General features: G+C 43.2%; 1 protein-coding gene across 2 annotated transcripts in view; it reads right to left on the bottom strand.

The window, feature by feature from the left end:
- GRB7 (growth factor receptor bound protein 7) overlaps positions 1-25,615 on the bottom strand; it is a 72,408-nt gene that overhangs the window by 36,619 nt on the left and 10,174 nt on the right. Inside the window, exon 1 of one of the 2 annotated variants that reach the window (XM_063137355.1) lies at positions 22,946-23,002. The exons of the other annotated variant lie outside the window; for it this stretch is intronic. The gene's annotated coding sequence lies outside the window, so the exon portion shown is untranslated. Of the gene's footprint in view, positions 1-22,945; positions 23,003-25,615 lie in introns of those variants that run through there. 2 annotated transcript variants of the gene reach the window in all.

Raw genomic sequence — 25,615 nt, 5'->3', positions numbered from 1 at the left:
CATGTTATTAAGGGTGGCAGGGAAGAGCAGCACCAGCCTTGGTGAGAAAGACAAAGAGGTGGCATAATGAGGACATATAGTTATCCAGAAGAAGACTGTCAGAAGGGGAAAGATAAATGGACTTGGGATGCCTTTCCTCACAAATTACTATGATCCATGCTGCTGTTTTTCTTCCCAGAGATCTTCTAGTCCGTAACTGACAAAAGCCTGTATGTCTGAGTCAGGATCTGAGTCAAGTCAGTCCCATCTAATTATACCAAATATTGTGCTAAGGTCACTCAAACTTCACACCCTCAAGAAGTCATGCCAATTTGACGATAGTTTGGTTAGTTTAGTCTGCTTCTGCTAATAGTTATGACCCACACTTGAAGCTGCAATTCACTGCTACTATACGTCCTGCACAGCCATACTTTTGCTTCTAGGATTCAAGAACATAAGAACACAAGCAGTGCCCTGCTGGATCAGACCAAGGGTCCATCTAGTCCAGCACTCTGTTCACACAGTGGCCAACCAGCCGTTCGCCAGGGACCAACAAAGCAGGATATAGTGCAATAGCACCCTCCCACCCATGTTCCCCAGCAACTGGTGCACACAGGCTTACTGTCTCGAATACTGGAGATAGCACACAACCATCAGGGCTAGTAGCCATTGACAGCCTTCCCATCCAGGAATTTATCCACCCACCCACCCTTTTAAAAGCCATCAAAATTGGTGGCCATCACTCCATCCTGTGGTAGTGAATTCCATAATTTAACTATGCACTGTATGAACAAGTACTTCATCTTATTTGTCCTGGATCTCCCACCAATCAGCTTCATGGAATGTCCCTGGGTTCTAGTATTTTGAAAGAGGGAGAAAAATGTCTCCCTATCCACGTTCTCCATACCATGCATAATTTTGTACACCTCTATCATGTCTCCACTTAGCCTCCTTTTTTCCAAGCTAAACAATCCCAGTTGACATAATCTTCCTTCATAGGGGAGATGCTCCAGCTCCTTAATCATTTAAGTTGCCCCTTTCTGCACTTTTTCCACCTCTATAATATCCCTTTTTAGGTGTGGTGACCAGAACTGTACACAGTATTCTAAATGTGACCACACCATAGATTTGTATAAAGGCAGTATGATATTGGCCATTTTATTCGCAATTCCTTTTCTTATAATGCCTAACATGAAGTTTGCCTTCTTTACAGCAGCCGCACACTGGTGGACATTTTCATTGAGCCGTCCACCACAATCCCAAGATCTCTTTCTTGTTTGGTCACCACCAGCTCAGATCCCATTAGGTCATACATGAAGTTGGGTTTTTTTGCCCCAGCGTGCATCACCTTACACTTGCTTACATTGAACCACATCTGCCATGTGGATGCACAGTCTCCCAGCTTGGAGAGATTCCTTTGGAGCTCTTCACAATCCCTTTGTGTTTTAACAACCTTAAATAATTTGGTGTCGTCGGCAAACTTGGCCACTTTACTGCTCACTCCTAATTCCAGATGATTTATGAACAGGCTGAAAAGAATTGGTCCCAATACCGAACCCTGTGGGACCCCACTATTTACTTCCCTCCATCGGGAGAATTGACCATTTATTCCTACTCTCTGCTGTCTGTTCTCTAACCAGTTATTGATCCATAAGAGGACCTCTTCTCTTATTCCATGACTGCTAAGTTTGTTCAGGAGTCTTTAGTGAGGGACTTTATCAAAACCCTTTTGGGAGTCCAAGTAAACAATGTGCACTGGATCACCCCTGTCTACATGTTTCAGTGGGCACTACCAACATATACCGTGCTCATTTGGACAGCCTAAGAACTCAACAGCAGCAGCAAAAGAAGACGACAACAATAGTGACAAAGAAGATAAAAACAAAGAAAGCTAGTATTCTCAGGAATATATGCCTTACCCATATATTTAAACAAACGATTATTCAAAATGGGCTGCAATTCGGGATGTTGCATTTTACTGGTTTTCTCTCCAGCAATCTCACCTCTGTGAATCTGAAATATCCACCTACAGAGAGGGATGTCTACTGCAGAATGAGAAAAAAAGGAAAAGAAAACAGCAAGGGAGGGAAAGAATAAAAGAGAGTGAAGGAAGAGAGAGAAAGGAAGACAGATGATGTTTAAAAAGTGAGTCCCGTATTGCAGTGTGAGATTAAAGGCATGTCCAAGATCTGAAAAGGTTGGAATTGACAGCAAAATAATATATACACAGCAGGTGAAACAAATGCACAACTCCCTCCCATCCTCAACCTGCTGTTCACCACACACATGGTCAATACACCCCAAGCCTGCACGCCTCCTCACTTCCGGTCAAACCAGTTCTGCATCAAGATCTCCCAGGCAGGATGCTTGAGTAGCCCCTCCCTGGTAAACACCTCATCGGCTTGGTATCTGGGGCAGTGCAGGAAGGATGGTGCAGAACGTGGAGTATATGTGTGTGGCTGGCGGAGTGGGTGGGAGGGAAGAGGTGTGGCAGCAGGGACAACTGTTGGCAAGCAGACGAGGAAACTGCTATACAAGGCTTGGAGGCTGGCCTGCTGCGAGGGAACACACAGCACTCAGAGAAACAAAAAACAGTAAACAGCAGAAGACAAAACTACCAACTGGCCCTAGTCCTATCCTGTAATTTCCATTTCTAATGAGATTAACCTTTCACACCACCATTTTGCACCTCCTCACAGAAACAAGACATCAGGGTTCTCTCTTTCTTTTAACAGCAATTTAGAGGAAAAAAGCATCCCAGACATGGAGTCTAAACATCTGCCTAAGAGGGGAGCAGGCCTTTTGAGTGCGTGTATTCCCATGTTACACCAACTCAATAGTGTTACCAGCTAGCTTGGAATGTTGTGCCCTTGCCATGTCGGCTCAAACCACAGAGTTGGTGCCGAGACTGGATTGTTTCCTCTGCATTACTGTAACTCAGAGTAAGGGGTCCATAGTGCCCAGCAACTCCCTTCTTTACTACGACTTATTTCTCTCTCTCAAACACATGCACACACAATCATTCTGTCTCAAATAAGCCTTCAAGGCAAGTTTACAACCAAATCCATAAACAAAATTTAAAATGCCAGTAAGAGCAATACAAGTAATAAAACATGAAAAAAACCAGCACTCCTAATCCCAAAACAGGGAGAAGAATTAAGAACAGTGCATCAGCAAACACTAACACAAAAATGTTTCTACCATCTTCCTGAAGATCCCAAGGCAATAAATTCCAAGAAGCAAGCATCACGGTCAAAAAGGCCCTGCTCCTTGCACAAAGCTGGGCTGATTATCACCCCCACCCCACCCCAACTTCTGTGGGACTGTTTGTCCCTCACAAATGTAGGGGGGATATTTCGGGACTTTTTTGGGGGGGGTGACATTCTAAGACTTTTTGTATGTGTTGGGGAGAGGGTTTTTTTCTTCATTTGTTTTACTTTTAAAAGTGCCTTGCCACAGCCATGAAGTGGTGGTTTGCTACCTGTAGCAGGTGGCAATGTTCCTTTGATTGAACCCCTCATGGGAACGTCTTTTTTTTTTTTTTAAGTAATAAAAGACTGGGGTATGGAGCTTCCATCTTGTATTAAAGCAAAAGGACTACTCTCCACAAAAGGTCTTAGAATTCTGCCCCAGAAGATAATTCAGTCTTCAGGGTGTGTTTTTGCAACCCCTACCCCGCTAAAAGGCTGAAAAAGGCTGAGCTGGATACTTCGGACCAGCACTGTGAGGGAGAATATGAGAGGGGCTTATTGTTCTGTTGGAGGGTACATGCTTTATAAACAAAAGGTCCCGGGTTCATTTCTTGCATTGAAAGACCTCAGTTACAGGACTGGGAAAGACCTCTGCTTGGGCCTGCTCAGACACACTAAGTCATGGTTAGGCTGCCAACCCTTTTGCAGCAAATGGTTAGTGAGCATGTTTAATCCGTGGTTATGTAGTCACCATGGTTAGGAATGGTTGACACGACATGCTAGGTTATGGGTCACATAACACAGCTCGAAATGCTTATCTACCGTGGCTTAGCTTGTCATCTGAACAGGCTCCTTGTCCTGCCACTGAAAGTGCAGACAGCACTGGGCTAGATGGACTAACGGTCTGACAAAGTACAACACGGTTGCATCTGTGTAAGGCGCTTCCTCAGATCAATGGACATAGCATGTCCCATATTTCACAGCTCAGAGCAAGGGAACATTTTTGGTTGGTCTCTCTGCCTCCTGCCATTCCAACTCATTCACATTGATCATTATGTCTCCCTTCTGTACTATACCATCTCAAAGCAATACCGCCAACCAGCCTGGCATCCATCTCCTGTTCAGTACGCTCAGTCCAATAAATCCAAAGAGCCTGTTATCTTCCCTTGCACACTGAGCACATATTAATGGACTCATTGTGATTCCTCTTTCTCTTGACCACATTTTACTAAGGACCTAAAGCAGCTCGTTTGAATGAGTAACTGGAAGTTAGCAATTCCACACAAAAGCAGAACAATAACATGCTAAATACTGACTTCCTTCAAATTTGTCCGCATCCCTTCCAACAAATACCTCAGTTCCTGCCTTGTAGTTCGGGGATCACTAGACCCTTTTGAGTGTATCCTCTCCCACGGCTTTTATTTATTTATTTATTTATTTATTACACTTACATACCGCTCCCATAGCCAGGGCTCCTTTTGCCTCAGGAGCTAAATTATATAAGTAGAAAACAGTCCAAAGCTCAGATTGACAAAGCCCTTAGACACCCACCCCTGTCCCTGGAGCTGGATGAGTGATACAAACAAATTGGCTTGGCTTTTCTTTTTGGCTCACAGTGCCTTTCAGGAGGCTTTTTCCATGGTTGAGCAAGTTTCCAAACAGTCTCAAGGTCATACTAGCAATGGCTGGAGAAGAGAAAAGTTGGGGAGCAGCTTCTCCTTCTCCTCCTCCTCCTCCTCCACCACCACCACCATACCATACCCTCCAATTGTCCTCATGTATCCAGTACAGTCCTGATTTTCTGGTACCTGTTGATGCTAAACCACTGTTCTGATTTTGGAGGGTTGTTTGGTAACATTTGGTTAGAGAAATTTACTGGATCTGCCAGTCTTCAGATCCATTCCTCAAAATCCCTGGACCAAACTTCACATTACATGCAGAATACCTAAAGGTTGCCTGATGGCCCTTTAGTGATCTGTAAAGGCCCTTTGGGTGGGAGGGGGTGATTGAATGCAGAGCAGAAAGGGAACTTTAACCCTTCCCCCCCATTCCCAGGTGTCATCCTAAGTAAACTTCTCCCTGCCATCCCCACAACCACCTGGAATTTCAAAGGCAACAACAAAGCCACTCTTTGAGGGTTTGTTCTGCTTTTAATAATAATATTTATTACCCGTCTCTCCCTCTGGATCTATCTGGCTCTCCCACCACAATCCCGCACTTCTCAATGTTCATTTGGTATCAAAGAAATCCACCTTTCTGAGCTCCTAACTACATGTCCTGTGCCCTTTTGCATGCATTTGCTTGATTCATTCAGCCCACATGTTTAGGTGTCAGCAGGAGAGAGGCCAAAACAGAGCGGTTTTGTTGCTGTAGGTTAGCAAATTCCCACACTGGCTCCCTGCCCTGGTTTATGAGGCAGAGAAGTTCAAGAGCTCTCAGTTTTGTACTAACAAAACAAACCCTGCTGAGAGGGAGCAGAGATAAGGCCAGGTGGGGAGTTGGCAGGGGCACCTTCAACTTTGGGGATGGGCCACACGGATTTAAATCAGAGAGGAGCAGTAAACTATCATTTGAGGCTTTGGTTCTGATTTAGGACACGTGGGCTGCCCCACAAGTCCCACTGCTCAGGGTATGAGCCTGGCAGCAACCATTTCTAATAGTCATCTCTTGAATTGCAGAAAGGCCGAAGAGCCATCAACACTGGCTTCATCCACTACTTCACTGTTGCACAAACAAGTCACAGCAAAGGGCTCTTTTATTCTCCAGCCTTAAGGCATGAACAGCAGGGGTTAGCAGAACGGGTCTGATCCTCCCCAAAATTCAGGGCAGAGATGATTCCCTGCCCCTATTTTTGGGGTGGCTCTGTCTCCCCACACTGTTGGATTACCTGGTGGAAAACCCTTCCATTTTCGGAGAACCACTCTATTATCATTAATGGGAATTAACACAAATGCTTATAACTCCACCATTTTAAAAGATAAAGAGATGAAACTTGGCACCCTGGTAGCTCTTAGGTAGGGCTTTATCTATGCCAAGTTGGATGCAGATCCTTTCATTCTTTGACAGTTAGGAATTTTTTAAAAAAACTTCCCCTCCAACCATTCCCCACCCCATACACATACACACATTTCCAATGCACTTCATCTTCTCTTAAGAGAGCTTGCAGAAATTTCAGAAACTAGAAACCTCCTGCAAAAATCGAAGTCCCCTATCTCCATGTGTGAAACAAGAACACACACGTAATAACACACGAAGTGGAGAATTGGGTGGTACTACAAGAAGCAAATAAAAGCAGACAGACGCAGAGAGAGAAAAGAAATCCCAGCAAAGAAAGCTGGCTCTGGCCATGTTGGGAGAGGGAGAGGTGTTTCTTCTAGTTCCCCCTAACGGCCCAAAATTAGGCACATCCTTTTCTCTGCTGCTGGTCCTTCTGAAGTTCAAGAGAAGAAGTCAGGTGTAGGTGGTCTTGAGGCTCCACCCACACTCTTCCCTTCAAAATGCAAGTCTAGCACCTGGGATCATTTTTCTTTGGTGGTGGAGGATCTCAGGTATGCTAGATCTTAAGAGGTTGCACCCCCTTCAAGCCAGCAGTCAGTCTCAGGCTGGCAGCAGCAATGGCAGTGCTGTGGGCAAGGCTACCACCCCTCGTGCCCAGAGGCCAGCCACTGGCCCTGTTGGACCAGTGGGGCAAGAGCAAAGGGGGCTTCAAAATGCCCCCAGATAGGACGGTGCTAGGAAAATCTGATGAAACTTTCTCATTTCCAGGACGTACAGTCAGCCTCAGCCACATTGTGAAAGAGCAGTGCTATGGGCTCTTTCTTTTATAATTTGCAATCCCTCCCTCTAAGCAAAGTGATTGGAGGGGGGACAGGGAGGAGACTGTGGCTATTGGTTAGCTTCAGAGGTCACTCCCCAAACTACCCCTCCCTCATCCCTCAGTGTCTTCCTAATATGGAAGTGTTAGTTAGTCATCCATCAACATGAAACAAGCTCTCACATTGCCTAAAAACGTTTGGATACCTACAGATCCATTCGGGGCTCCAAACAATCCTCTAACCACAAGCCATAACCTCTCAGCCTCAGGGCCTCCCCTACTTGCAATATGGGACTAATACTGATCTACCTTACAGGGTTGTTGTAAAGATTACTGAGATGATGATCATTCCAAGGAAATGTTATTGGGCATCCCCACTGGCTGCAAAATGCTACATGTTGAGTGCTACTGGGCCTCGAAAGACTCTTTTCCAAGGTTGGAGTGGCAGATAACTTTGGGTAGTTAGGGATGTGTGAGTGTGTGTTTTCTGCCTTGCCTTGCAGTATATAGCCTGGCCCACCAGCTTGGGTCATCTGGAGAAGTGTGCCTGCTCTCTGCTTGGGAACACCATGAATCTGGAGGAAACGGCTGCAGCTCAGTGGCACAGCAAAGGTAGCATGGAGAAGGTCTCATGTTTAATCTTCAGTTAAAAAGGTTTTAAATTGCAGTTCTCTTGGGAAAGACTCCTGGGAAAGTTCTTCTGGACGAGCTACTGCTGGTGAAAACAGGCAATTTTGAGCTAAGTGGGCCAATGGTCTGAAGAGGCAGAAGGGACAGTCCAGAATTTGAGCAGGGGGTGGGGCTTAATGGACCTTTTCTTGCTTCCTTTCAATCTCATATCTGGATTACATACACTTACTGCTGAGCCAATCTACTTCTGTTATATGTTCACTTCTTTGTTCTGCTTCTACAACACACACAGGCAGTTAGTTTCCCAAACTCTCCGTGGTGAGGTAGAGTGGGAAAAGACAAGCCAGGAGAGTCAAACCTGACAATATCTCTCGCCCGCCCGCCCAAGTCTAGGGAGATAAAATGAGGCTGTTGTGAAATGTGGCCTATAACTGAATACCTGGAAGAGAGCCTTGATGGTTCTCTGTAAACTTGTGCAGTGTGGAGTATTCCACAAGTGAATTGCTTTGTTTCTTCTATGGCTACTTTATTTCTCCCAGTTTCTTATCCTGAACCGTAACAAACCTTTTTAAAAAGAAAACTCTGGAAACTGACATTGACTGGATATTTTATCTAGCCTAAGGATCTGTTTTCCACCTGCATGCCAGATAGGCTCATGTCCAAGCTGCAGGGTTGGCTAAGGGAAGGTGAAAGAGAACAATAAATTGGGCTCTGCCTAAGAGATAGCTAGGACAGTTTGCTTAAAGTTTCTTCCCCTCTATCAAGAAATTAACCCAAATGACTTGGGGGTCTTCACTCACCCCAGATTTAGATGGAACTGAGTGAGCAGTGGCAGCACTGGGCATGCTCAGTGAGTCAATGAGGCATGCTCCAGCTCAAACCACACTGCGGGGCAGGTGGAGTGGCTTCCACCACGATGGCCCTGTTCAGAAGACACCTTAAACCACAGTGGTTAATCTGGAAAAGCTAATGTGGATGCAGCTGGGGGCATTTGCAGGGCAAATCAATCAGAAAAAAGGGAGAACCCGAATCTTCCTCTATTTTTCCTTTTTTCTTTGCATTCTGTCCCTCTGGCTATTTTACTCTGAAACCAACACAAAGGCCAGAAATAAATGTGGCAAGGCAGTGGAGTGGGGGGTGACATCTAGGATGGGCATTTGATTTGGAAGCAGTGGGCAAGGAAGGCTTATACACACACACCCTTCCTTCTCATCCATTCTCCTCTGCAAATGCCCCTTCCATTAATACTACCTGTCCAACATCTGTTTGGGAAGACATAATGCTGAGGTAATATATAAGTTTGGCCTAAGATAATTCAGTATTATCACCACCATGTTACAAACGTGGGGCAGAAAGAGAGAGAGAGACCTTTCGAAGAGCACATACGGAATTTACAAGAGAGGTGACATTTGAGCAGAATTGCCTTCTTATTTCACAGGTCAGTTTAGTTCTGCAGATTCAGAGGTTTTCAGGCTGGCACAGGTGAGGGGCCCAATCCTGGGGCCTCTCAGGGGAACAAAGTGGCCATAGATCCAGCAAATGCAAGGCTACATCCAATCTGCATTTTGGGGCCTACTGATATCAGAAACACTTCTGATGGAGAGAGATCTATACCCATACTTTTCTGTGGGCGTACTGGGGAAAATGCACCCCCACCCCACCCTGATCAGAGCTCTTCTCCATTGTCAGAGGGTCACTTCTTCCTCATTCTGACACCTCTAGCTATTGGATCTGGGGGTTAAGACTGCTCTGTAAGTCACTTTGCATATATTTAGTCACTTCGCCTAGTGGCTCTTGTTTCCAAAGCTTGGGTGTCAACAACTTTGAATTCCTGAAAAGGAAATGACATGTCAAAGGCTAACAATCAAGGTGACCAGAGGGATGGAAGGCTGTAATGATTTGGTATATGTGGGACAGCAGGGTAGGAATAGAGGGAACAGGAGCAAGGAGATGGGGGAAGAAGGGAAAGTTATCAGGATACCAGGCTCCAGACTGCCAAATCAAACCAACCCAAATAATAATAATAATAATAATAATAATAATAATAATAATAATAATAATAATTCTTACCCGCCTCTCACTCTGGATCGAGGCAGGGAACAACATAAAATTCAAAAATGTTATAAAATACATAAAACTGATTAAAACATATAAAACTAATACATTGTTAAAATAACAGCCAGACTTCTTAAAATTTGACTGGGTAGGCTTGCCGGAAGAGATCAGTCTTTATAGTTTCTTATATTCAGAAAGACTGCTGAGCTGGTGGATCTCTTCTGGCAGGCCATTCCACAGTCTGGGAGCGGCAGAAGGAAAGGTCTTCTGGGTAATAGTTGTCAGCCTAGTTTTGGCTGGCTAAAGTAAGTTCTCCCCAGAGGACCAAGGGTCCACCTAGGACAGCATTCTGTTCACAGAGTGGGTTACCAGCTGCCCATGGGAAACCTACAAGCAGGACATGAGTGCAACAGCATCCTCCCACCCATGTTCCCCAGCAACTGGTGTACATAAGCATGCTGTCTCAAACTTAGGCACTTGTGGAATATACATATGCCCGATGGTCCTATAATAGCGGTTACTCTGTTTGCTCAAGAGAAGAAGGGACACAGGTGTTGTTAGGTTATGTCTTTTACTAAATCAGGCTTATAAGGGAATTTATTATAAGGAGTTAAGAGAAATTCATGGGGGATATAGCTATCACTGGATACTACTCCAGATGGCTACATACTACCTCCAGGATTGGGGGCAGTTTATTTATTTATTACTTTTACATACTGCCCCAAAACCGAAGCTCTCTGAGCAGTTTACAAAGATTAAAACACTGAACATTAAAAACAAATATACAGAGTTTAAAACCATAAAAACAGACAACATCCATTTAAAACAACTATTCTGGGGTCAGTTAAAAAAAAATCTCAGCATATGCTGTTAAATGCCTGGGAGAAGAGAAAAGTCTTGATCTGGCGCTGAAAAGATAACAATGTTGGCGCCAGGCGAGCCTTGTCGGGGAGATCGTTCCATAATTGCCCACCGCCCCCACTGAAAAGGCCCTCTCCCTTGTTTGCCTTTGAATACCAGATACTGGCAAACAACTCTGGGAGAGGGCTATCACCTTCATGTCATGGCTTATAGGCTTTGTAGAAGCATCTAGCTGACCATTGTGGGAAACAGGATGCTGGATTAGATGGATTTTGTCTAATTTACAGGGCTTTTCTTATGTTTTGTGTTACTGTGGAAAATAAAGAAGGGGGGCTACTGAGTTACTCAGGACTCTTCATCAGGCAGAAAGGCAAGATAAGAAGTGTGTCATCTCAAAGACTATGCATTCCCAAGCAAATACATATCATTCCAATGAAAAGTATCACCTTATCTAGATTGCATCTCATTTTTTCATTTTTGCACAACAATTATTCAAGATTAATTTTCATGGTTTTTGCTTTAGGGGATCCTTGTAAATATACTTGGGGGATTGTGAAATAGTATCCTCAGCACCCTTAACTGCAATTCCCAAGGAGATGATTTTCCTCCCTCCCTCTGTCTTGGCAGCATGGCACATTGGTGCTTGCCAACAGGGCTGCCTGGGAGGAGGACAGCAGTACCAAAGTTGGCCACTGTGGCAGTACAAGGGTCAGGTTCAAGCACTGACGCACAGGAGTAAGTCATATTGCCAGGGCCACATCAGGACCCTGACACTGGGTATAAGCTCAGCAGCTAAGCTGAGCCCAGCACATCAGCTGCCCTTTCACCAGTCCTCCCCAGTAGCAAAGGGAAAAATATCACCAGGGGTTTCAACACAACCCAGAGAGGTCAGAGAGATAGAGTGAGTAATGGAGGGTCAAAGTCCTGTGATTAGATGAAAGCTGCAAATGCAGCATAATCACCAAGTAAGGGGTGGGTGGAGAGAGAGAGAGAGGGGTGCTTGAAGCCACAGCTTAAATTTTTCCAGCTAGTTATTTGTGTTTCCTGAGTAATCACAGAATCATAGAACTAACTGTAGAGTTGGAAGGGGCCTGCAAGGCCATTGAGTCCAACCCCCTGCTCAATGCAGGAATCCACCTTTAAGCATCCCTGACAGATGGTTATTCAGCTACCTCTTGAATGCCTCTACTGTGGGAGAGGCCAGAACCTCCCTAGGTAATTGGTCCCATTGTCGTACTGCTCCAACAGCCAGGAAGTTTTTCCTGATGTCCAGCCGGAATCTGGCTTCCTGTAACTTGAGCTCATTATTCCGGGTCCTGCACTCTGGGATGATCGAGAAAAGATTCTAATGCGTATATACACATTCACATTAGAAATACCTGCTGATGTTTTGGAGTACAATTTCGATCACCCTTGACCATTGGCCATGCTGGCAGGGGCTTATGTAACTTGTAGTCCAAAAGTACTGGAGGGCAACAGATAGCCTATCACTACTCTAATGTATTTCTAATATAACCACATACACACATATTCTTACCCCATGACCTTGCATCTTGTCCAGTCCTCCTCTGTCAACATTTAGACAATAAGCTTCTTTGGACAAGAACCTGCCTTTTTGCTTATAAAGTCCTATGTACATCAATGACTCTGTACAAATAACCAATTGCTGGCAATGCCTGCAATTCCAAAAGCCCGAGGCCCCTCTGCAGCCTTCAAATCCTAGTTCTCCACTACTTGAGCTAAGAAACTCAGAGTAAGTTTCTTAATATTAAGAAATATTTCTTAATATTATTAGCATCCATTCAGTTCTAATTCTGTCTAATTCTAATTCTCAGTCTTTCAAAAGCATGAGAGAATTTATCCAAAAAACATTAATTGACATTCGAAAAGGAATCCCCTCTCTACAATAAAAGAGGATTTATCTTTTGAAAAACATAATATACTGGAATATAAAAAACAAATAGAAGACAAATATTTAAATCAAAAAGGGTTTCCTTAGTATCATGAACTCCATAAGATTTAGATAAAGCATAAATCAATGAATAAATGTGCAGATAGCAATTTGAGCCTAGAAGCCTACAAGGGCTCACTCTTCCCCACAGCCCAGAATGTATACTTAAAGCACGTAAACAGGGAGAGTAAGGTATACAGTCCTCTGAAACTACTGGGAACTGCTATTCCCATAAAATTCATGGTTTCACCAGGGCAGCTTGGTGAAGGATTGGCAGTGTGGGCAGGTTTATACAATGTGCCTTTCTCCCAGGCACAACAATGTCCATCTGTAGGAGGAAGCTTACTGCCGCGCCTCACACGCTTGTGAAAGGGTGCCTTTGAGGCCATACACCTCAAAGACGATCTTGTGATCGCAGAGGAGATTGCAAACCAAAATAAACAAAAGAATAACAGCAGATTAAGAAGAAAGGAAGAATAAAAACCTTAGCAACTCTCCAAAATCACACTCTTTCCAGACAGTGTTCTCAGTGAGGCTCACACTATGGCGGTTGAAGAAGAACGGAGGGAATAGGTAGCAACTCTCTGGGGACATGTGCACTGGGGCAGAGGGAGATGGGTTCCGCCAGAATTCCTCAGCTATAATTCCTGAATCAAGGTCCGAGCAGGCACAGAGCTAGAGATGTGGAGCATCATCAGCCGAGAGTTTTATAGCAATTTCATTACTGGCCACTCATGGTTTTTCACAGGTCCTTTTGACAACGTCCACCTCCCGCTCCTTCTGTTCTATTTTCCGTGACAAAGTAAGACCCGATAAATCTGATTAATTTTTTTTAGGCAAAACATACCGTGATTTTCTGCTGTGTGCAGGAAAAGTAGCGTGATACAAACACCCACTAAATGGACCACATGGTCGTTGCTGCTTCCTCTTTCTTCCCCGTGTGATGAAAGAGCAAACTGCTTGTCCCTACTGTGGGACAATGGGGTAACACGATTTCCCCCCCCCCATCTGATGACACTCGTGAAGGCTCAGGAAAAAACCAGACAAATTAGGAGGTAGAGGAAACATTTTTCCCCAGAGGACCGTTTTTTCCGAAAAACTGGAAAAATTGAACAGCTTTGGATTATGAAATATTTTCTTTTAGAATTTAGACAAAGTAGTTATATATATTTTACTGTCCCCCGAAATAATTTTTAAAAACTATGCATTAGGAACACTTTTATAGAAAGCCTAGAGATGTAAAATGTCTGGAAATAATGAAGCCATGGAGAAAAATGTTTTTTTTAATCTTCTCCGTAAGATTCCCAGCATAGTTATTCTTTCATTTCTTATTAAAATTGATCTAAAGTACATTTTACGGATAGACATTTATGTCCAGTTTCCCAACATGTGAGAAGAGTTGCCACTGCGCATTCTTGTCAGTTTGGGTTTTGTTTTATAAAGTCCTATGTTTTTGATGAAGTAGTAGTCATTTAATGTAGTTCTAATCTATTCAGACAATTATTAAAAAAATAAACTAACTGACTTTACTTTTAAAAGTTTTAAAATATAATGATAATTTTATAGGCAAGCTAAGTTACACATAAAATGACTTTAGGAACAGAAAGGCTACTTTGTGTTCCTAAAGCAGCCCTCCCCAACCTGGTGCCCTCTGGATGTTTTGGGCTACACTGCCCAGCATACCTGACCATTGGCCATGCCGCCTGAGGCTGATGGAAGCTGAAGCCCAGAATATCTGGAGGGAACCAGGTTGGGGAAGGCTATTTTAAAGCAACAAAGTAACTTTAGATATATAAAGAACACTAAAAAAATGATTATTTTTCAATACTCGACAAAATCTCCAATACTCCCCCCCTCGAAAACAGTTTTTTCCTATGGCCTCAAAACGTCTGGACATTTTACCCCATATGTGTGATGCACAGAGGAAGACGACTACGCAAAAATGATCTGTAATCTAATTGATATAACTTTGGAAAAATCCTGATCTTGTCTGAAAAGCAGTAGATGTAGCTGAACAGCCTAGTTCTGTACACACAGATTTTTAAGAAGACGTTCCTCCAAGTCTGAAGAGGGGTAGCTGTGTCAAACAATGGCAGAAAACAAAACCAAGGGCGTATCATGACAGACTTAAACTGATTTAAAAGTAACTCCCTCTGTCCAGAGAACCATAGCTCTGCGAGGAAGAATGCAGGGCTCTCTAACAAATATTCAGCAACCTCAGCAAAGTACGACTCCCAGGCTTCTTTGGAAGAAGCTATGGCAGTTAAACTGGTATGAAATCAATATACCTTTGCAGTGTAGACATACCCCAAGAGTCTTTGGCACTTTAAAAAATTAATTAATTAATTGCAATATAAGCTTTCATCCAGTCTGCAGTTGTAGACACACTTGCTTGGAGTTCTCATTGAAATCAATGGGATTTACTTCCAGATAATCATGCAGAGGATTGGGCTGCAGGCCTTCATCTACCTCACCACACAATTATCACCCTGGGAAGATAAACAGTTGCCACACACACAGGAAACCTGCCAGGGACAGCATCCCTAGGAATGAAAGATAGCAAAAATGGCTTGCCAGCTAAACATCTGGATTACAGGGACACTGTGGCTACAACACTTTTTCAGGCCTCCCTCAACCCTGCCTCAGTTTCTGGTCAGGCTGGGCTTCAAAACAATCACTGACAAAAGTTGGTACTTTTTCTGTTTGTTTAAGGACAACACTACTAACATATGTGTGGACATTCAGGCTAGCTAAAAGCATTTGTGGGCCACTAACATTTGTGGATATATTTGCAAGTCTGGATCAAACACTCAATATCTATATAAACATACATGGTGCAGAGTGCACCGAGAGGCCTTCAAGAGCAGCTTTATATTTTTTTGTATAAAAAATAAAGTTGGCCATTGATTCTGAGGTTTAATCATTCATTATTGTGATCTTTCCTCTTTCTGCGTGTGCTTGCGTGGTAGATGTGGCACATTTTCCTTTCCAGTGCACATTGCATCTCGAGTCAGCTGCCTCCACCGGAAGTTTGCCTCATGCCAAGGTGCCAGGGTTTTGCTGTTTGCTCAGAATATGAGATAAAGAAAAGCCATTTGGAATGCTCTTAACTGGTGCTGGAGTCAAAGCCATCCTTTCAGAAAGAGTAAAATGTGGGGAGGGCAAGCAACACTTAATCCAGACTGTGTAGCTCATTACTTGATCTTCCAAGAAAGATGTTTTAAAGATTCTCTTCAAGCAGAGATTAATCTGAACCTAGGGTTAATCAGAACTATGCCATGAAACCTATATAGAATCATAGAATCATAGAATAGCAGAGTTGGAAGGGGCCTACAAGGCCATCGAGTCCAACCCCCTGCTCAATGCAGGAATCCACTCTAAAGCATCCCTGGCAGATGGTTGTCCAGCTGCCTCTTGAATGCCTCTAGTGTGGGAGAGCCCACAACCTCCCTAGGTAGCTGATTCCATTGTCGCACTGCTCTAACAGTCAGGAAGTTTTTCCTGATGTCCAGCCGGAATCTGGCTTCCTTTAACTTGAGCCCGTTATTCCGTGTCCTGCACTCTGGGAGGATCGAGAAGAGATCCTGGCCCTCCTCTGTGTGACAACCTTTTAAGTATTTGAAGAGTGCTATCATGTCTCCCCTCAATCTTCTCTTCTCCAGGCTAAACATGCCCAGTTCTTTCAGTCTCTCTTCATAGGGCTTTGTTTCTAGACCTCTGATCATCCTGGTTGCCCTCTTCTGAACACGCTCCAGCTTGTTCCACAGCTCATTCCCATAATGATTGAGCATGTGGGTGCAGGGAGCAGAGGAACATCTAAAGATATAAGCACATCTTCATTGTCCATAAAAAGGTAATATATAGTTTATATAAGAATATAAACTAATATATATATATATATATATATATATATATATATTCTACGAATATATTTGGATTTATCTTGTGTCCTATCTGCTTTTTCCTAGAACTGATCCATTCATTTATGTGCACTGCAAATCCCATATGTGTCTACTCAGAAATAAGCCCCAATTTGATCAATGGGATTCTATCCTAGGTAAACACAATCCTATACATGTTCACTCAGAGTCCCATAAAGTTCAGTGGGACTTACTCCCAGGTAAGTGAAGATAGGATTTAGTTGTGAAGACACAATGGGTACATGCCATTTATGTCACCTGGGGTCCCTTTGAGAAATTGTGCGTATCTATTGTTAGAATTCTGGTACACATGGTTAGATTTAGGAAATTAAACATTTTTTTAAAATTTGGCTGCCATTTCTATATGCTCTTATCTGATTTTCAGATAGTTTTATTAAGATATGTTTTGTTATGTAGATTAGTTATTTTTTATTGTGGATTTTATTGTTAGCTGGCTTGGTTATTTTTTATATAGAAAGGTGGGGTAAAGACTAAATTTATTTATTTATTTAAATACTACATTTATTATTTGACAGCTTCGGCTATGGGGCGGTATAAAAATGTAATAAATAAATAAATAAATAAATATACCGCCCCATAGCCGAAGCTCTCTGGGAAGTTTACAAAAGTTAAAACCAGTGAATGTTAAAAACAAATATAAAAAATTAAAACCAGCAAAAGCATAAAAAACAACAATATCCATTTAAAACAACTATTCTAGGGTCAGTTAAAAACTGAGCATGTGTTGTTAACTGCTTGGGAGAAAAGTCTTGACCTGGCGCCGAAAAGATAACGATGTTGGCGCCAGGCGAGCCTCGTCGGGGAGATCATTCCATAATTGGGGGGGCAACCACTGAAAAGGCCTTCTCCCTTGTTGCCATCCTTCAAGCTTCCCTCGGAGTAGGCACTCAGAGGAAGACCTTAGATGTTGAGCATAGTGTTTGGGTAGATTCATATCGGAAGAGGCGTTTCATCAGGTATTGTGGTCCCAAGCTGGTCTTCCATTTATGTCAGGGATGCGCAACCTTTGTTCCATCACAACCTTTAGCATCAACTTGTACACTCTCTCGAACAGGCCATCCATGTGCCTAGCTCAAACAGGAAGGCCACATAGATGTGTTTTTGTGGCTGCCACATAGTCGTGCAGTTCCCTGCCCCTAGAGGCCTATTAAATTTCAGTTTTAAATTCCTCTAGAAGTGCTGAAACAGTTTCCTGTTTGGATCTGGCATTTAATAGCCATGATTACAGAGATGTAATGCAATTTTAATTAAAACTGGACATCCTTGGGAATGAAGAGGCTAAAAGCAAACATTGAAAAGGAAAAAAATGTCCCTATTTTCCCTTTCCTCCATCTCATCTGATCCCGTGTGATTGTCATTTTTAGATTATATCCACAGAAATAGACCCATTTTTAAAGAGTTTTGTACAGTGGTTCATAACTTAAAGTACTTTCAAAATAAAAGTGATGGTGATAAAAATCTGAAAACAAAGAAGAAAGTACCTCTAGAATACCTTGACCTCACATAAGAACATAAGAAGAGCCATGCTGGATCCAACTAAGGATCCAACTAGTCCAGCACTCTGTTCCTACAGTGGCCACTGTCAACCAGGAACCCACAAGCAGGGCACGGGTGCAACAGACCCCTCTCACCCATGTTCCCCAGCAACTGGTGTATTTAAGCTTGTTTCCTCAGATACTGGTAACTCACCATTGGGTTATTATCACAACCACCTTAAACACTACTTGGATTAAGAAATAGTGTTTCCTTCTGTTTAAAGGAAGTAATTTCCAGGTAAGCATGACCACTGGGGCTTCTCTTTTTGTACACACCAGCCAACAGAGAGCCAGCATGGTGCAATGAAGGGTGAACCAGGAAGTTCTGGTTTAAAATTCCGGCCTAGCCATGAGGTCACCAGGTGGTGTAAAGAAAGTAGTTCTCCCTTACTCTGTATGAAACTGCCTTATACTACTAAGTCGATCCGTTGGTCCATCTAAGCCAGTGCTATCAACTCTGCCTGGCAGACTATATCCTTTAATTGAAAGTGCTGAGGATTGAAATGGGGACCTTATGCATCAAAAGCCAAAATCTTTATATCCATTTTTGTCAATTAATTGAAAATCCACGAAATATAGTGAAGTGGAGTTGAATCTAATGGCATTTTTACAGGTTGGCAAATTTTGTTCCCTTTTACCTTTGGAGAAGAATCCAGTTATTTTTCCAAGTCAATGCTCCAGTTAATATGTTTAAAGGTTAACTCTACCCCACCGTGGCTCCAAAAATGACAGACAGCTTACAAGGCCATGGCAGAAGCCGACCAATCAGGAAGCCTTCAGAAAAAAAGGGATTCCTTTGTCTAGCAGCCCTCAATGACTTCAGATCAGTCTGCTCTACACACTGTCTTAGCTAATTAAACTTGACGGCAGGAGTTGGGTCCCACCTGGGTTTTTATTAACTGAACACTCTGTCCCTCTCCCAAATCATCAAGTCATGACCTTCTAAAATTGGCCAAAGGCCAACTGGTAATCCACAGACTGGATCCTGGCAGCAACATTTTGTCAAAATTCAGAAGAAAATACCTCAGGATCAGTACATTTTCCTCATCACTTAAGGAAACTGGTCCCACACATCTGGGTTTAAGGGCAGAACTGCATATTATGAAGCACAGCAAGTCCACAAGTGCTACTGAAGGCAGGAGAAGGGAGGATTAGCAGTTAGGAAAGGGATGCTTAACCTTTCTCCTCTGAATGTTTTCCCCAACCTACCCACCTCAGTTCTTTTTGACCAGTTTTTCACATGTTGACTCTGGAAATAACCCCATCCAGATGAAAAACAGCAGGGAGGAGGCATTTGCAGGGATGGGAAGAGCCAAGCAATGTCCTCCCATCAGTGGATTCTCATCTACAAATGCCTCTCCTTTAGAAATGGGTCCCTTGCCACACATTTACTGTGACTTTGGCAAACAAATTCAAATCAAAGGCCTGCCCTTGAAGGACCTGGTTCGCAGTATAGGCGTGCGTCTCGTTTCATTGCTCTTTTGGGAGGCACAGTAGCAAGGAGTACCTTTTACCAGCTAGGGCTGCTATGCGAGCTGCAGCCCTATTTAAATTGGTTAGATTGGCTACAGTTAGCTGTGCACTTATTACCTCCAAGGTGGCCTACTTGTAATGCATCTTATATGTATTATATAAGGCATCTATTATATAATGCATTATATAAACGCAGCTTATATGCCTTTGAAGACAGTTCAGAAACTTAAGTTTGTGCGAAATGCAGCAGCCCACTTTCTAGTGGGGACCAGAAAATCAGAATACGTAACACCAATCTTGCAGCAACTGCATGGGCTATCAGTGTGTTTCTGGGCTCAATTCAAAGTGCTAGTGTTAACTCTGAAAGCCCTAAATGGGGCCAAGTTATCTAAAGGATTGTCTTCATCCATATGATCCCCTCCACAAATCAAGATTTTCATCAGAGGCCTTGCTCTTGTGTCAGTGGTAAGATATATCAGATTGTCTGGTACGAGACAGGGCCTTCTCAGCTGGAGCCCCTCAGCTGTGGAAAATTGTTCTGCATGACCTGTGTTTGGCCCCTTCAGGTCAGGTGTTCAAATGGGCTTAAAACCCTATTAATCAATGCTGCCTTCTCCTGAGATTGCAATTGTTTTTTGTGGCCTAGAATTGTTTTCAAGTACTTGTGTCTTCAAATTAGGTTTGGTGAACGTGTCTGTGTTACTTACTTTTATGTAGGCCACTTCTATGGACATGGCTTTGAAAAGCAGTCTAGAAAAACTTTAAAGAGGCCAACACTACTCTGGGAATGATCAGTTGCCAAACAAACATGCAGTTCTTTCCTAAAGGACAAAGCATGGCGGGAACTAATGTGTGCAACAACGTAGTAAGAGCCTTTTAATAAAGAGAGTAAGGAGAGATAAACCACGCCGGGAGGAGATTTGGAACAGAGAAGTGGTGGATTGGGATGGCGCAAATAACTCTTTTGCCACTTGCTGCTTATCTGCTCCAAGTCATGCCTCCCCTACCCCTTTTCCACAACAGGATTAAAAACCTGTATTTGTCAGGATAAACTTGTTTAGGGTTGTCGAGTCTCTCAAAATCAAGTCCTTGGAGGCTTGTGAGCTCAGGGGTGTGTATGCTGCCTTCTAGAAAGGGGCAGAGGCTTGGTGATTTGTTTGATTAAAAGGACTGCAAGAAGCTCCTTCTAATTGTTCTCCAGGGCAAGATTATTGTCCCCTTTCCCAAATGTCCCAAAAATATATTAAGCCTTTACTGGTGTCTGTCTATCTTGCACTCAATCTCTCCTATAGAAAGAGGACGATAGTGTGGCTGGAAGAATATTTTGGAAGGAAGAGGTGGTTTAACATTTGAAACGGGCTCTGTAGAAGATTGCTTGCCCCCATCCTTATTTTCGGCTTCTCACTCTGGAATTTAACTTTATCTCCTGGAGTCTAGGGCCTGGACAAAGCTAAAAACAAAACAAAACAAACAACAACCCTGAGACTTTGGCCATATCCTGAAAACTAGCAACCCAACATATGTTTAGACCCCAGCGGAGGGAGAAGAACTATTTTGGGGAGGGAATTTTCAATGAAGAAGCAACTCGAAAATCACCCTTATTTAATTATTGTTTTTCTATAACAGCAACGCATCTGCGATTTTGTTATATGTGTCTGTACGTAGTGCTTAGATATGCCTAAGAAGCAGGTTCCTTAGAATACAGGGTACAACCGACTCTAGTGTGGGAGAGCCCACCACCTCCCCAGGTAACTGATTCCATTGTCGTACTGCTCTAACAGTCAGGAAGTTTTTCCAGATGTCCAGCTGGAATCTGGCTTCCTTTAACTTGAGCCCGTTATTCCGTGTCCTGCACTCTGGGAGGATCGAGAAGAGATCCTGGCCCTCCTCTGTGTGACAACCTTTTAAGTATTTGAAGAGTGCTCTCATGTCTCCCCTCAATCTTCTCTTCTCCAGCCTAAACATGCCCAGTTCTTTCAGTCACTCTTCATAGGGCTTTGTTTCCAGACCGCTGATCATCCTAGTTGCCCTCCTCTGAACACGCTCCAGCTTGTCTGCGCCCTTCTTGTACTGTGGAGCCCAGAACTGGACGCAATACTCTAGATGAGGCCTAACCAGGGCCGAATAGAGAGGAACCAGTACCTCACGTGATTTGGAAGCAATACTTCTATTAATGCAGCCCAAAATAGCATTGGCCTTTCTTGCAGCCATATCGCACTGTTGGCTCATGTTCAGCTTGCGATCTACAACAATTCAAATATCCTTCTTGTTTGTAGTATTGCTGAGCCCAGTATCCCCCATTTGTAACTGTGCATTATCTTGCATATCCATCCAAACAGGGAATCTTATTTATTCCCACTTATGCTGCCTTGTTCAATGGATGTACACACTCACATATGGAAAATATATATATATATATATATTATGCTTTAGGTGGGTTTGGGGCTAAATCCAACCTATAATGGCTACTGTCCAGTTCCGAGTTGCCAATTCAGAAGCAAGTATTTCACATTTTGGGTTATAGCGTCTTCTGCAACCATGGGACAAAACAGAAGCCCCCCTTTGGAGATGAGTTGGGACCCTGGCCCTACCACCCACCATCACCTTATCAGAAAAACTCTGCTTGATCAGACCACGCATAACTCAAATCCAACATCCTGTTCCTGTGATGAGCCAGATACCTCTAAGAAAACCAAAAAGAGGGCATAAAGGCAACCGGTATTCAGAGGTACACTGCCTCTGTACCTAGAGGTTCCTTTGAACTCTCATGGCTAATTTTATCGTCCATGAATTTGTCTATGAGAACACCAAGTGGCCCCTTCAACTAGTTGCTGACCTGGCAATTATGTCCATTGTCCAACTTGCGGTCTTGCTCAATATTTTTCCCACCTCCCCGCTCTATTAGGTGTCTTTTAAAAATAAAAATAAAAAGCACAAACAATGAAACAGACTACCCAGAACCACATTTCCCGGTCATTTCCTTTTGTTCAGCTCCTCTTCTTTTCATCTATGCTTTAAGGGTACAAACAGAAATGAAGAGAAGACAAACTGAACTCTGATGAATAGTCGGAAAGAAACGGTAAAGAGAAATATGTAGTTTTGAAACTTAAAACAGGTGAATACATATGTTTACAAAAACAAAAACAAAACCAGAAGAAAGTTAACAGAAACAAGGGAGGGAAACAGCTTCAAAATTAATACGAGAAAAACATAGGTAAGAGGGTTGTGTCCAAAACAGAACAGACAAGAACAAAGAGAAAAAGAACTTTCGTAAATCTCAGGATTCCAGACCTTATATTTGGGCTTCAATTCTATCCAAACATACCTGGGAGAAAGCTCCACTGAGCACAGTGGGACTTACTTCCGAGTAAATATTCATGGAAACAGGCTGCAGAGCTTTCAGATCAGCCCCCCACTTTTTATCCTCAGCATGACCCTTCCTGACTCCCAGTCTGGGAAGGAAGAAGAGCAGCAAAACCAGCCTGGAGAGAGGGGGGGGGGGTGTATCGGCTTACCTGGCCCTGGTGATTCGTGTTTCTACTGCTGCCTCGAGACTCAGAACTGGGGGATCCTGTTTAGGTTGAATCCTTTATCTACCTGCCTCCAAAGTGGCCACGCCTCCTTCTCCTGACATCATAGCCGGTCAAAACACACACAGACAAACAGACTAGGATGAGCCAAAGGTGTTATAGCAGGTGCACGAAGGCTCCAAACTCCCTTCTCTGTTCCACCTCACAGAGTTTGATGTTTAACTTTCCTTAACTTTTCCTCTCCCTCCCCACTCCATTACTTCTCCTTCCACTTTTTCTTTCTTTCTTTTTTAAATAAAGACCAAGGCATGACAATATTCCAGCCACCTCAGAGCCTGCCAGCTAGCGAGGAAAGGGCATCTGGCGTTACTTTTAAGCCTGATAAAACCAGACTTGACAGCTTCGGGAGAGTAAAGATGGGGTGGGGGCAGGGAGTAGAAGCTGGAGAAGGAAAGATCACCTTTCTAGCTGGGCTGCTGGATCCACACCTGCTGGATCCACAGGGACAAACTGCACAAGCACAGCCACCTTAGGACTACCGCTTCAGACTACACATGTGATGCATAACTGGGGGTGGGGGTGGGGTGGTATTCCCTGCAACCTAGACAACTAGATGTCATGGGAAAGGAAGGAACTGTGTGTTGTTGTTTTACTTTGAGGTTTTTGGTTGGTTTGTTTTTCAATCATGTGAGCCTAGAAATGGCACAGGCTTCCTTCCCATTGGAGAATTAGGCAAGAGTCTCTCTACCAAGGCCTTCTGTGGTTTCGAAACCAGCTCTTCACTGAGCAGTCTGCTGAGGATGCCCTGTACCTTTGTTACACAATCCCTACATGCCACAAAGCATTTAGTGGGAGGGGGATGTTCTAAGACATACTCAGCCTGCTTGGGGCTTCACCATCAGTTATCATTAATTAAAAGTGCATTCTAGAGCAGGCCTGTGTGCACCAGTTGCTGGGGAACATGGGTGGGAGGGTGCTGTTGCACCATGTCCTGCTTGTTGGTCCCTGCCTGAGTGCTGGTTGGCCAATGTGTGAACAGAGTGCTGGACTAGAAGGCCATAGAACAAGCTGCCAATTCTAGAACAAGAATTGTTCTAGAACAAACTTCCTTTAAGGAAAGCCTCTCCAGGGCCAGCCTTAGGCGTGGGCGAGCTGGCTGGTCACCCGGGGTACCAAGCTGAGGGAGGCGCTGAGCTGAGGGGGCACCAAGGTGAGATATGGGGCACCAAACAGAGCTCAGTGGCTGTTTCTTTTTAGTGTACTGTCTGTAGCAAAAAGCCACAGACAAAAAGCATGTGTCTGTAACCTCTCTTTCAAAGTTCTACAGGTTGTTCAGGTACTAACCACAAAAATGATCTTCCTTCAATTATGTTTCTTTTTAAATTTTCACTTTGACACCATTTGGACTTAGGTAAAAATCAGTGGAACAAAACTTTATTTTGGGGAAACATTACGAAGTACTTAGTACTTCAAATACTGTAAATACTATAAGCACTATATAAATAATAGTGAAATAAAGCCATAAGCTGTAAGGGGAGAGGTCCTTTTATGGATCAATAACTGGTTAAAGAACAGGAAACAGAGAGTAGGAATAAATGGTAAATTCCCCTGATAGGGGAAAGTAGTGGGGTCACAAAGGAATCTGTATTAGGACCAATGTTTTTCAGTCTGTTCATAAATGATTTGGAATCAGGAGTGAGCAATGAACTGGCCAAGTTTGCCAGTGACACTAAATTATTTAGGGTGGTTAAAACAAAAAAGGATTGTGCAGAGCTCCCAAAGGATCTCTCCAAACTGGGAGAACGGGCATCAAAATAGCAAATGCAGTTCAATGTAAGTAAGTGTAAAGTGATGCATGTTGGGGCAAAAAATCCCAACTTCAAGTATAACCTGATGGGATCTGAGCTAGTGACTTGATCATGGCTTGCCCATGAGCATTCAGTGAATCTCTGGTCTGAGTAGGGATTTGTAACTGGATATTTGTAAACCGCCCAGAGAACTTCGCCTATGGGGAGGGGGGGTTATATAAATGCAATAAATAAATAAATAAATATCTCCAACAGCCACACTTAACTTTATCCATTGAAACCCTAATTTCTGAAGATTTTGTGTAAATTTTTTTTAAAAATATTGGTAACTGACGTGGCTAACGGAATAATTGTAACTTTTTCCTGTTGCCATAGTTCTTTAACTTCCATAGCAAGTGGTGTATATTTTTCTCTCTTTTCCTCTTCCTTTTCTGCAACATTTTTGTCACTAGGTATTGCTATGATAATGAGGTAGGTGTTTTTTTCTTGGTTGTTTTTGACTGTTATGTCTGGTTGAAGTTGAAACAAGCTAAGAGGTGCTAGCCTTTAGTCCATTTTGTTCCATGGCTAATGTTTGCAGGATAATAGTAGTTTATACTCTTTCTGAATGCTTGTTTGCTTGTTTGTTGTACTAGATTTTTCTGTACTTGTCAACTGCTTCATTTGTTCAGTGGTAGCAATATGCTGAATCTGTGAGTATGGATATGAGAAAGGTGATGGGGAAAGAGTGTTAAATGTTAGGGAAGGTGAGACTATGGTCATCCAGTGAAGGATTTGCAGTCAGAAAAGATATTTGAGGGAAGGGGAGACTGTATCACACAGAGTATAGCAAAAGCTTCAAAGTACA

This window comes from Elgaria multicarinata, chromosome 11 (assembly GCF_023053635.1).
Source record: "Elgaria multicarinata webbii isolate HBS135686 ecotype San Diego chromosome 11, rElgMul1.1.pri, whole genome shotgun sequence".
In the NCBI taxonomy this organism is placed as follows: Eukaryota; Metazoa; Chordata; class Lepidosauria; order Squamata; family Anguidae; genus Elgaria; species Elgaria multicarinata.
This window is presented reverse-complemented; position numbering and strand designations above follow the sequence as displayed.